Below are 14,081 nucleotides of genomic sequence, written 5' to 3'. Positions count from 1 at the left end.
GATAGATAGATAGATAGATAGATAGATAGATAGATAGATAGATAGATAGATAGATAGATAGATAGATAGATAGATAGATAGATAGATAGATAGATAGATAGATAGATAGATAGATAGATAGATAGATAGATAGATAGATAGATAGATAGATAGATAGATAGATAGATAGATAGATAGATAGATAGATAGATAGATAGATAGATAGATAGATAGATGCTGAAGTTCTAGCTAAAGTTTAAAGTGCTGATGTCACTTGTGTAGATTCAGTTTGTCAGAGTGTTTCTAACCAAACCAAGCAGTTCTGTGTGACAGAGATGTTTCAGGCCAGCAGCTGCAGGGCCTCATTCGTCTGTGACTGCATGCCATAACCCTCTGAGAGACTTTATAAAAATCACTGAGTAAATTCTACTCCACTGACCGGACCCTGACCCAGTGAATCACAAATTAGGTAACACTGTGAATAGATTTTTTTAAATCAATATTGTAACCATTATAAAGGATCATTTACCTTTTTTCTGTAAAATAATTATGAAATATTTCAGTTTCCTAAACAGCTCATGAGACTTTTAATGTATGGAATGTTTGTCGTTTAAATTATAAACTAACTAAATGAGTAAATTCAAGCAGTATGCAGCTTTGTTCTAATGTTTTTTTTATTCCAACCAACAAACAAAGCAGTTATGTAGAGATTTGTAAAGCGCAATACCCAAAACTAAATATACATCCTGCGTCTTTGATGTGGACTTTTCTCAGAGCAAAGTAGAAATTTAAGGCCGTCTTTCTACTAACAATGACCTCACCATCCAGCCATGTGCTGAAACATCTGCGCCCCTGAAAGCCAGACGCACAAAGACAGTGAGACAGATAAACGGAGCATGCTGGGAAACAACAGCAACACGCCACAGACATTCTCAGAAAGTCATTCAATTAAAATCCGCCGTGTTCCCTGTGTCCCGGGCCTGCGCTGGGAACGGTTTGATTGTTTGACATCCTTGATGGAAACCATGAGATTTTCCAAACTCCTCATAGACATCACAGTCTGTTCTGCTTGTGCAAATAATAAACTCAAGCAGAATAAAGGTTTTTTTTTTGTTTTTTTTGTTTTTGTTTCGAGAGTAAACATCTGATGCTGATTGCAATTTTTTTAACACGGAGTTTGAAACCTAATCTAGCCTTAGCACATGTGTTGCGTTTAAAGAAACGTACTTTTTGTCAACGTGCAGACATTTCTTTCAATGGTTTCAGACAGTTTATCTTAACTTGAAATACCTGAATTTAACCTCCTGGCATCTGTTTAGTTTCCACATGGGGAAAATTTTTCGACGCTGCAATATTGCAGCACGTTTATTCTGGCGTTTGACAGAAATTAAGACAACCTGAGGCGTAATTAGTGTGACTCCACATGCAAATCTCAGCAGCGGGCCACGTGCCAAATGCAATCACTGTCATGGCAGTTTCTTAGCGATCTGAGGCTGAAACGAAGACGAGGCTCGTCACATTTTGGGGGGGAAAAATCCCTGCGCCAATTAAGTCATTATGGCATTTTATGCAGGTTGAGGAGCAAAAACGCAGGTCTAATTGGGCTAAACTGTCAGGAAGTAAAAACAATTCACCAACGCATGACTTTGTATGGTGAAACAGAAATGTGAGCAGTAATTAAAGTAATACCAGTAGTAACATTCAGACATGTTAGACAGTAATTTAGAATAAAAGTTTCAAAGGAAGTTGTGAAAATAAGTCACCTTGTTGCTCTCTCTCTTGAGTGGTAGCTTCACAGCTGGTTTAAGGAAGTGGTTCATATAATGAATGTTTAAATGTGTTTATTTACAGAAAGCCATGCTATAATTGTGTGAATGTTTATGAAGCGTTCGCACTGTGATACATTTTTCTTCTGTACGTTTTGTGGCATTTTTCTCGTTCCACGATTTTTGTGCTATTTCAACAAATCATAAATCAAAGCGTTCAACTCACTCAGGATAATTCTGCTATGACTTTTGGTGTTGGTGCAATTTTAGCTTTTTGAAATATTTAGCATTTTCTGCCATTTTTCCTCATAGAAAATGAATTGATCTCAGTTTACATCCTTCAACTCTTTAGATCTGTTTACAACATTTTACTGCTCCTTTCACATTTTGTTCCGGTTCAGCTTCTTTCAGCTTCCTTGTGCAAATTTAAACTTTTTGCAGCTACTTTCAGCTGTTTTTTTTTTTTTCAGCTGTTTTGTGCTCCTTTCAGATACTTTCTAACTACATGTTTGTGCTTCTTCTAACTTCTTTCTGGTAATTTCAGCTAGTTATGCTCCTTTCTGCGTATTTATGCAAGTTTTTGCTTTTTCTGTTATGTCAGCTACTATTTAGCTGTTTAATGCTAATATTAGCTTTTTTTTGCTAAGTCCACATTTTTTGCACTCATTTCTACTTTTTTCAGCCTAATTCAGAAAAAATGTGGTCTCTTCACTTCCTTCTGCTAATTTAAGCTTCTTGCTGATTCTTTTAGCTACTTTTCAGCTGTTTTGTTTTTCTTTTTGCTAATTTCAGCTTTTTTCAGATAATTTCCACTTCTCTGTGTTCATTTCTGCTTCTTTCAGTCTAATTGGACAAACGTGTTCTTTCTGCTTTCTTTTTGGTAATTTCAGCTTGTTCTACCTTTTCAGCTACCTTTTTAGCATTTTTAGCTCAGTTCAGATGTTTTCAGATAAATTTAAGGTTTTCATGTTAATTTCTGCTACTTTCAGTCCAATTAACTTATTTCTGATAGTTTCGGCTTTTTCTGCTCTTTCAGCTACTATTAGCTCTTTTGATGCTAATTTTAGCTTTTTCAGCTAATTCCACATTTTCTGCACATTTCAGTTCGTTCTGCTTCCTTCTGGTAGTTAAGCTTCTTTCTGCCTTTTCAGCTACTTTTCAGCTTTTTTTTTTGTTGTTGCTAATTTCAGCTTTTCCTTAGCTAATTTCTTACGTTTTGTTTTAATTTCTGCTTATTTAAAGCTAATTCCACAAATGTGTGTTATTTCTGCTTTCTTCTGCTAATTTAGGCTTGTTCTTCCATTTCAGTTATGTTTCAGTATGTTTTTAGCTCATTTCAGCTGTTTTTCAGCAATAAGCATTCACACTATATTTTCGCAGGAAATGCTATTTCTCTACTTTGGTTCAGTTTGTTTCCAATATGAAATCGACTGCTTAAGCATTGAATGGAAATCTGTGACTTCCTTCCAAACAGCCTGTTGGATTTCCAACATTTCTGTAAATTTGAGGCCTCATCAGCATTTTATTAGACGTTATAAGGGAGTGGATTAAGGCTGCTGCCAGTTTCTTAGATTTATTGTGATGTGGAACAAAAAGTCCACTGGCTGACCTTCCACTATGTGATTTTTCTTTGTGGTCTCTAAAGGTTTGCTTCCATCAATATTTGCCCATTCATCAGATCATTTTCCATGAAGGTTTCTTCACCGTGCCCAGCTATGGCATATTACGCTCATGAAAGGCCTCGGTTTTTATTTGAAAATCTGGATTCATTCAGTGTTTCGGTGACAAATGGAAAAAGTTGCAAACGGAGCACCTCCTCTGTCGTTCGTTGCAGGAGAGCAGAGGAGGAGAACCTTTGTTTCATGACACCAAAACCACAATAATGACATCATGCGCTCTGTCTACAGTTACTCACAGTCCACGTCCTTGAACAGTGCAGCGTGTCACTAAAAGACCTTCTGACTATTCAGATGTTTCTTCTCTCGTTTATCGTACAAAACTATTTCAAGATTTAGCCCAAAACCAGAAACAATGTTTTTAAAAAATGAGACCCTAACAAATTATAGGTTAATGCATAAAGTATGTAAAAGAAAATTAAGTGTGAAATCAAATACGTGAACTAAAATGACTGACCAGTCCATAAAAAGAGTTTAATATGGTGTGGGTACATTTTCTGTCTGGAAAATCTCAAATGGTAAAGTTTAACATGTAAGGGCCAAATGCTCAGATGAAGGAAATACAAATATGTGGTTACACTTTCTCAAAGGTGCTTCATCCAGCAAGGATCTTATTTAACCTACAGGGTGAGAAAATTATTTACAACATTCTGGGGACTTCCATTTAGTCGGATGTAGCAGGAGATAGTTGACAGATTGGGCCATCGTTCACTGTAATGAGGACGTTGGTCTGGTTCATTATGGTGAGAAGGAGCGAGCTGAAAAACAAAGCTCTTGCTTCAGCAGTTTGTCAATGTTACAAGCCTCTCCCATGGTCATGAGGTATGGATGATCCAAATGTAAGAGGTTGAAATCAGCTGACTCAGGGTGGCTGGGCTCAAACCTTTGAGATAAGTTGAGGAGCTCCATCATCTGGTGGGAGCTCAAAGTAAAGATGTTGCTCCAGTCAGCTGAGGTAGTTCAGGCTTCTGATGGCGATGCTGGGCACCTCCTTCTGAAGATGTTCCAGAGACACAACAACAACCTGCTGAAGGATTCCCCTCTTGTCTTATGATCCCCCAAGAGGAGCTGGAGAGACAGCTCCCTCCTGAACCTACCACCTCTGTAACCAGACTGTGGAAAAGTGGCAGTATGTGGATGAATTAATGGACAAAAATGAAAAGATCATGATCATCATGTTGAAATTGTCAACTTTCTATAATTTAATTCATTATTTTTCATGTTCTATCAGCATGGTTGACAGTCCTGTAAAACAATCCTTCACTCTTGGCAGCACTAAATATTCCCAACATGTAAGGTAACATAAGCTGAACAAACATGATGTAATCTCCTCCAGAGCAGGCAGAGGTAAAGCAACTTGTATATTGTGTATAGTAAGGAAAAAATAGTTTAAAATAATAATAATTTGAAATTTATTTAAACAGTCTAAATTTTATTTTGCTAATAAAATATCAGTCAGAGTCAGAGTCAGAGTTTCTTTATTGTCATTCGCACCTCATGTGGTACATGTGGTGGAGTGAAATTATGTACACAGGGTCCCAGTTACATCCAACAATAAAATGTATAAGAAAAACAGTAATAACATCTAAGATATGAACTAAGAAAAACATCAACTAAATATACACTAAGCACTCATAACATAAAACATTGAACATCAGCACAAACATGAACATGAGTCTGTGAGCAGATGTGCACGCATGAACACATCAACATTGAAACAGATCAGCAGCAACATGAAACAGATCAGCAGCAACATGAAACAGATCAGCAGCAACATGATATGGTTTTTCACAGTGATTATTCTAGTTAGAGATTCATGAGTCTAACAGCCTCAGGGTAGAAGCTGTTCCTCAGTCTAGTGGTTCTACACTTAATGCTCCTTAACCTCCTTCCTGAGGGGAGTGGGGCAAAAAGTGTGTGTGCTGGGTGGGTGGGGTCCTTCATGATGCAGGTGGCCCTCTTCCTGCATCTGGAGGTGTAGATGTCTGTGATGGTGGGGAGACTGATTCCAACAGATTTCTGTGCAGCCTTCACCACTCTCTGCAAAGCTTTTCTTTCTGCAGCTGTGCAGCCTCCATGCCACACATTGATGCTCGAGCACAGGATGCTCTCCACTGCACACCTGTAGAAGGAGGTGAGGACTGAGCTTCCCAGACCAGCTCGCCTCAGCCGTCTGAGGAAGTAGAGTCTCTGATGAGCTTTCTTGATCAGGCTGGTGGTGTTGTTGCTCCAGCTGAGGTTGTCATTCATGTGTACACCCAAGTACTTGTAGCTGGAGACCACTTCCACCGCAGATCCTCTTATGTTCAGGGGGGTGTAGGTGTTTTTGTTCCTTCTGAAGTCCACAATCATCTCCTTTGTCTTCTTCACATTGATGTGAAGGTTATTCTCTCTGCACCAGCTCTCCAGGTGTTCCACCTCCTGCCTGTAGCTGGACTCATCATTGTTTGTGATGCATCCCACCACCGCTGTATCATCTGCAAACTTTACAATGTGACAGCCTGGATGGGTAGCTGCACAATCATATGTGAGCAGAGTAAACAGGAGGGGGCTCAACACACATCCCTGAGGAGAGCCAGTGCTGAGGGTTATGGTGGAGGAGGAGAGGTTGTGGATCCGCACTAACTGTGGTCTGTTTGTTAAAAAGTCTAGTACCCAGTTGCAGATGGAGGGGCTTAGTCCTAGTGTGGATAGTTTGTCCATCAGGGTTTGGGGGATCATGGTGTTGAAGGCGGATGTGAAGTCCACAAAGAGCATACGGACGTAAGAGTTTTTCTGCTCCAGGTGGTTGAGTGCAGTGTGGACCACAGAGGAGATTGCATCCTCTGTTGATCGGTTCTCACGGTATGCGTACTGATGAGGGTCCTCGTTGATGTTGATGGTTGTTTTGATGTGAGTCATGACCAGTTTTTCGAAGCATTTAGCGACTATCGGGGTGAGGGCCACTGGCCGATAGTCATTCAGACCAGTCACTGTGAAATATGATGTGTTGTGTGAGTTATTTTGGAAGGTGTGCTGCTGATTTCCCCCTTAAATATTTTGTTTAATAAAAAGTACATGGGTTATTTTAAAATGTATGCAACATATTCTTGAAAGTTGGGGGTTTCATCTGTACAGTACTATAAATACCCCCCCAAAAAAAAAATCAGTAACAAGAGCAAAGTTTTGCTTTTAGACACAAAAGTCAAACGTTGCATATCCATTCAGGCAAATGAAATAGACAGTAGTTTGAGTACTTAGGAGTTATTTATTCTGTCAGCATATTTGTACTCTTTGCATCAACAGTGGCTGCAAACATCACCCTGCTGCAGATCTGCTGGGTCTCTCAGGAGCTGGGTCAGACTTGATGTCTGACTGCTGGGCATCAAATGAGACTCTATTTGCAGTATTTAAACTGCCATTAGAAAAAAACTTATAAAAATAAAGTAGTTTACTTAGATCAGGGGTGTACAAACATTTTCATATGTGGGCCAAAACTATCCACATGAAAAAACTCATGGGCCACAAAAATATGAATTTACCTCTCAACATGAACAATATTTTGGAGAAAGGACCAAAGTTTACTCATTTTGGTGGAGAAAAAGTTTTAAATTGTTGTAGATCTAAAACAGTAAAAGCCTCATAAACACTAAACTTATATATTTTTTTATTAAAAACATTTGATTTATTTGACTTGTTGGGTCTATGTTTGTTGTTTTCTTGTGTTTAGAAAGTTCATTTTAGTCTGTTCTCAGAAATAAAAGCGTAATATGAGTAAGTGTCCTTTAAAAAGGGGGCCCATCAGCCTTTTGGACCATGGACGGCCCAAAAGGCTGATCAAAGTTCTGAAAAATGGTCCAGCTGTCAGTCGCTACAACAAATTCATAGAAGGTTTGATAAAGTTGATCCACTCGTATGCAGATGATACCACGTTATATTCATTTAAAATGTCCAATTCCTCTTGATTATTTTATCAACTGCAATATTTAGACATGTTTTATGAATCATTATTCAAAAGTCTCCTTTCTGGTAGAAACCAGTAATGGTTTTTGGTGCTTTGTACCATGAAATGAAAATAAAAAGATTATAGCCAAAGAGTTGTATTTTGCTTAATATTGTTCATTTTGAGAAGATTGTTTTCTGTCTGTTTTGCTGTTAAACCTAAACATTATATAAAAAGTGAATCTGCAGAAAGTCTGCATCGACCTCAAGCCTGCTGGATAAAATGATACCATTCTTAAACTGCAGGTGTGGGCCGCACAAAATCACTGCAAGGGCCGTAAATGGCCCTCGGGCCGCACTTTGGACACCCCTGACTTAGATCATTAGATTGTCAGCAAGGTATAGTTTTCATTCCTTTCAAGGAAGTTTTTCCACACTTATGCACCTTACATAATATACCTTCCCAAAGACAAATGGCGCACTGCAAATGAATCAAGTCATGTCAGAAACATTTTCAAGATTCAGGCCGTCACTGGAAGAGTATCCACCCAAAACTAACAAGTAAAAATGGACAGAAATAAAGTACTAAGAAGGCATTAAGTGTGTCGTTGCCAGGCAGACAGCGGCAGGGATTTGCTCATTCCTGTGGCCTGGCACTCCACGCACAGTCGGGATATTCACAGACCCTCAGCCACCATTCATGTAGCAGCATGATCCAGAGATTACCGCACTGTTTCAGCTGTCCTGCCAAGTACCACACAAACTGCTTACAGCATGTGGAAAGCATGCACCACAGTAAAGGAAGTGACCATGTGGCAAACTTGAAAGATGCTCTGAACAACTTCATTGTGCTGAGCTGGAGTGGAAGTTTTGAACATGTATCCACAGGACAAACAGCACAAATTAGAGGGCTTTAACGAGAGCTGTATTTCATTAGAAGCTCTATAAGTATTCCTCGCACACCTGGTGTCTTTTATCATGCAGCCTCCGGTCCACTTTAAAATTGAAATACTTTCCAAGCTGAAAAAAAAAAGTTAATTTCAACAACAGCCAGCGTTAACACAGACCCAGTTTTTTTAAAGTCCACCTTTTATGAGACTGTTTGATCATGATTAGGAAATGGCTCTCAATCAGCAAAGCAACCTGCATGCGTACCCTTTCAGGCTAATCCATCGTAAGTGCAACAGTTAAGTTTAAGCTCTTTGCACCGGCTCCTACCATCTGTGACCTTTTCTTGAGGCTTTAAAGTGTTCTCTTGTAATTACAAGCAGCAAACTTCTGCACCGCAGGAAAGAAAAAACAGGGCTCAAGCTTCATTAAAGGGCAGTCATGGTTAATTTTCAGACTTTCAACACTCACTGCCTCTTCGTTCCACTAAAACTAGTTAAAATACAGTGATGGCTTTGACCTTGTCCACAGTGACTAGTGTTTTTAGCACTTATTTTATTATCGCAGCAAGTATAAAAGCAACGTGAAAGGACAGAGCATCATTTATCTGTATGAATTCTCTTCAGTTGTGAAAGGCTCTCTTTGCTTGACAGGACGTTTTGTGTATCTCTCATTATTTAGGGTATAAGCAGATAAAACGAACCAGAATATAAGGGGTATCAACAAGGGAGAGCTGGGGCTTATGAATGTGCTGCCCTGCCTCCACTGGCACCTCAGTCAGTTAGAAAAGCATCTCCAACCAGGGCACACATTTAATGAAACTCACAGAATACAATCATTAAAGTTGCACCTACAGTTGATTAATGCTTGGAATTTACACAGTTCAAGATGGCTGCCACAGTTTATCAACTTAAAGCAATCAGCTACTTGGACTACAAGCATGTCTTGAAGACATAAAAACCTGGATTACCCTAAATTTTCTGATTCTGAACACAGACAAGACTGAGGTTTAAGTTTTTGGACCTGAGCACCTTAGGTATGAATTTTTCAGTCTTTCTCCCTCCTTAGATGGCATTAATCTGTCCTCCAGCTCTAATGTTAAAAATCTTGGTGTTATTTTTGATCAGGGCATGTATTTTATCCCCCACATTAAAAACGTTACTAGAACCACCTTCTTCCACCTGCGTAATATCACTAAAATTAGAAACATCTTATCTGAAAATGATGTAGAAAAACTGGTCCATGCATTTGTCACATAAAGACTGGACTAATGCAAGGGTTTATTATCTGGGTGTCCAAATACTTCTTTAAAAAGTCTTCAATTGATCCAAAATGCTGCTGCCAGAGTCTTAACTGGAGTTAGTGGGAGAGATCATATTTCTCCAGTTTTAACTTCTCTCCATTGGCTCCCTGTCAAGTCCAGAACTTAATTCAAAATCTTACTTCTAACCTACAAAGCCCTCAACAACCTAGCTCCATCTTATATTACAGATCTTATTGTTCCATATTTTCCTAACAGAGCACTTTGCTCTCAGACTGCAGGCTTACTTGTGGCTTACTAGAGTTTCCAAAAGCAGAATGGAAGGAAGATCTTTCAGTTATCAGGCTCCTCTCTTGTGGAACCAACTTCCAGTTTCTGTTCATAGAACTGACACATTGTCCAGTTTTAAGACTTTCCTTTTTGATAAATCCTACAGTTAGGGTTGGCTTATTATGCTGCCATAGGCTTAAATTACTGGAGGACAAATTGACCTCATTTCCTTAAAATAAACTGTTAAACTTGAATATTTTTCATTTGATATTATTTCTATCTTAACATGTGATTCTTGACCTGCCATTGTGTATCTGTTCCTCTCAAACCCAGCCGGTAGAAGCAGATGGCCGTTTGTCCTGAGCCTGGTTCTGCTAAAGGTTTCTTTCTCATGAGGGAGTTGTTCCTTTCCACTGTCACCTTCATGTTTGCTCAAGATGAGGGGTGGAGGGGGGGGGGGGGTACGTCATTGACAGCAGTGACAGGTGTTGTCTCGATTAAAAGGACCTCGACAGGAAAAGCACTGATAGGAAAAAACTTGACATGTCACTACAAGGTGGTGATGTAAAACAAACAACAACATCAAAATAGTTACAGCTGCAATAAATTTTCTCCCATTTTCTCCAGATTATAATATCTGAATATCACTCCTCATCTCTTATTAGGAGGCAAATCTCTGAGTCCCACACTGCAGTATACATTTAAATTACCTACATTTGACTACAGTACACTAAAACTGATCAGTTCTGTTTGGGCTTTTGTTTCTAGTAGGCCACTGCAAGACCAACAGTGGTCCACATCTGGCATAAAATATTTCTGGAGGCGCCTCCAAAAGAATATAAGAACCTGTTTTCTTATCATTATATTCCGTGTTCCTTTTTTAATATGTAAATTTATTTGAAGAACATGCATATTTACACACCTTGCATTACAATTCAAATATACTGTTTTACATTTTAAGACAATCCATCAGAATGTACATAAAATAACTAAAACCCTGATGAGCCATTGAAACAAACATCTAAAATAAAACAGCTGGATATTAAACCAGTCTCAGGGCAGAGGTGATATATGTTTAAAGTCTGTTGTTTTTCTCCTCCTGAGGTTTGTCACACTGTTCTTAAAACAGCATCATTATTGATCATTCTTTTGTTCAGGGACAACCTTTGCTCTTGTTCTCCAGATGTGCATTGCACCAACCACAATAAATATGTCTTAGAGTCAGTAATGTCTTCTTCAAACAGGCCATAAAAAATGTTTTGTATTCATTTCAATATTGAAACCTGTTTTGTCACCATTCTATTGTCTTGTTTCCACAGTCCTGTAACAGTCAAGCAGAAGATGCTGAAGTGTTTCATCTTCATCACTGTGACTCATGGGACGTTTCTTAGTTTTAGCAAAACAGCCCCACTGATCTACTGCTCTGACTGGGAGTCTGGTGACTGAAATCAGCCCCACAGTGTCCTGAGAATCTTCAAAGAACATTTCACCATTGAAATGTGTTACAATTTTGTTCCTTTTATCAGATTTACTCCCAAAACAGGGCATCATTCCCAAACTTTACTACCGCTAGCCAAAAAAAAGGCGATTTTTAATGGTTGTGGTGTGTCTTTTAAAGCTCCAGAACTGGCTTCAAACGGGTTGCTTCCCAGTGTAAGAAAGTTAAAGCATTAATTGGAATAATTTTTTTTTAATCAGCAGTCCACAGAACAAGAACAACCACTCCAGAGCCAGGTCTTCTGCTTCAGCACCTGTTGGCCCTTTGAACCCCCCGCTTGGCGGCACGTGGCCTATTAAATCTACACTGTGACACTTCACAGTGAGGTCACTGAAAAGAGTAGGAGCTTGGTGCAATCCCTGTCCGGGCAGAACATGTTCAAACATCAGCCGAACATGGAAAATAACCTCTGGGAGGTAAAAGAAACATGCTCAGATCAGGAGGTTACAAAATACCAAGTGGACACCGTTCAGCTCACATCCTCACACAGTGTCCACTCACCATGAGAGTTAACAGGAAGCACTGACTCAGCCTCTCATAATGAGGTATTTGTAGGGGTGGACTGCAGCAGAGCAGCGTTACTCATCACATGCGTTGCTTTAGAGTTTTAGAGATTAATTTAAATTGCCCGTATCACAAAAGAAAGTATGTTGTGGGTGTATAACTGGAAAGCTGAGTCAGACTCCACACTATTGTCTTCTGAGTTTTAGTTCTCTTACCTTTTGACAGTCTACTCCTCTCACATACTGTGTGCTTTTGTAACCATCCATACATCAATATGTTCAGCTCATTCAGGAGGTTGGGGGCTGTGATTTATGAGTTTTGTAACACTTTTACATTTCAGAATATTTAACTTTATTTACAATTTTTCTAGAAATACATTGAGATTTATTTAATCATTTTTAAAACTGTCTTTATTCAAATCTGCTTAGTATATTTGCTCTACTCTTTTCTACTGTTCTGCTACGTTTAGCGCAGTTAGACTTTTGATGCTCTAAAGCAGGGCTATTCAACTAAACTGCTCAGGGGCCACAGTTACTGAAAGCCAGCAGCTCAGGGGCCGGATATCCAGCGATGAACATCATTATGTAAATAAACCAAGTTTTACAATGAGCTGTTACATTTGAAATGTGTTTATTTTATTGCATTGAATCATAAATGCAATAAACAGAACCCAAAACCCAAAGCACAAGCCCAGAACCCCCCCAAAAATAATAATAATTATTATTATTTAGTTATTTATTTTCTGAATTCATTGGTGGGCCAGATTGAAGTCACAAGTCCACCAGTTGAATAGCCCTACTCTATAGCTTTTTGCTACTTTTATGTATTTTCTGGCCTTTTGCTACTTTTAGCTTTTGGCTAGCTTTGTACTTTTGACATCTAAGAAGCTAAATTCAGCTAATTTTAGCTTTAAATTGGACTGTTTTTTTGGGGTTTTTTTTTTTTTAGCATCCTAGCTTGTTGATAATTTTAACTTTTAGCAAGCCTTGTGTACTTTTGATATCTACAAAGACTTTAGCTAATTTTAGCTTTCAGGTAGACTTTTTCTATTTATAGCATTTAGCTAGCCGTTAATACATTTAGCTATTAGCTAGATTTTTACTTTTAGCATTCTAATAGTCCAGGGGTCTGCAACCTGCGGCTCTGGAGCCACACGTGGCTCTTTGGTTCCTCTGCAGCGGCTCTTTCAAGGTTTGACCAAAACGGACAAACCACTGCCAGTTTTAACAGTTTTATGTCATTTATTTTGCAAATTTGTAAATACTAGTAGTAATACAAGGAGTAAAACATACTTTAACTTTATGCTTTATTTCTTTAAAGTAGGATACTTAACTTTTCTACAATTTAAAAAAAAACTAGACCTGCATAGTTCACTGTTTAAATTTCCATCCTTCCATCTATCCATCAATTATCTTTTACCCGCTTCTTCCTTTTCGGATCACGGGGGTCACTAGTGCCAAAATTCAGCTATCACTGTGCTTAATTTGAGCCGGATCCTGCTGGAACAGGATCTGAGAACTCTCTTATTTTGACAGGGTGCGTTCCTGTAACTGCTTGGATCCGGTAACTCTCAGTCTTACTAATAATAAAATTATAAAGGAATTTGACTGCCTTGAATGAATAAAAACTTATATTGAATATGTAAACTGGAATTTGTGCCACCATTGTTTAAATTATTTTTTTAATTGGTAAAAACTATATATATATATATATATATATATATATATATATATATATAAATCTTTCTTTACAATAATCCTGTCTTTTCCTTTGTCTTAAAATGTAAAAATATCAATGAATGTTTAAAATCATTAGATTTTGTTGTTGTTGTTGTTGTTAGTCCTACTGGCCTGAAAAGCCTCCTGCAAGAAACTTCAAGTGGTCCACAGGCCACCAGTAGATGATCATACTGTAAATGGGGTAAGTTGTGTGGCTCTGGACATTTTAATTTAGTGAGCGAAGTGGCAGAAATGGCTCTTTGGATCGTAAAGGTTGCAGACCCCTGTACTAGCCTTTTGATACTTTTAGCTAATCTGTTTCTACTTTTGAGCTTCCAGATAGACTTTTGTAACTTTCAGATTTTGTCACTTTGTTTTTTTCCAATCTATCCTTTGGCAGTTTTTAATTTTAACAACTTTGTTTCATCTTCTTTAATAGATTTTAATAAAGTCATAAAGCACTCATCAGCCACATTGTATTTTACAAAAATGCAATTACTTTAATTTGGCTTTAAATACCTTTTTGTTTCTGGGAAATATGGTTTTAGTTGGAAGAAACCTCGGGCAGAACCAGACTATGGTGTAGCTGGTCTTTACTCT

This window comes from Nematolebias whitei, chromosome 2 (genome assembly GCF_014905685.2).
Source record: "Nematolebias whitei isolate Nwh7 chromosome 2, NemWhi1, whole genome shotgun sequence".
Classification (NCBI taxonomy): Eukaryota; Metazoa; Chordata; class Actinopteri; order Cyprinodontiformes; family Rivulidae; genus Nematolebias; species Nematolebias whitei.
This window is presented reverse-complemented; position numbering follows the sequence as displayed.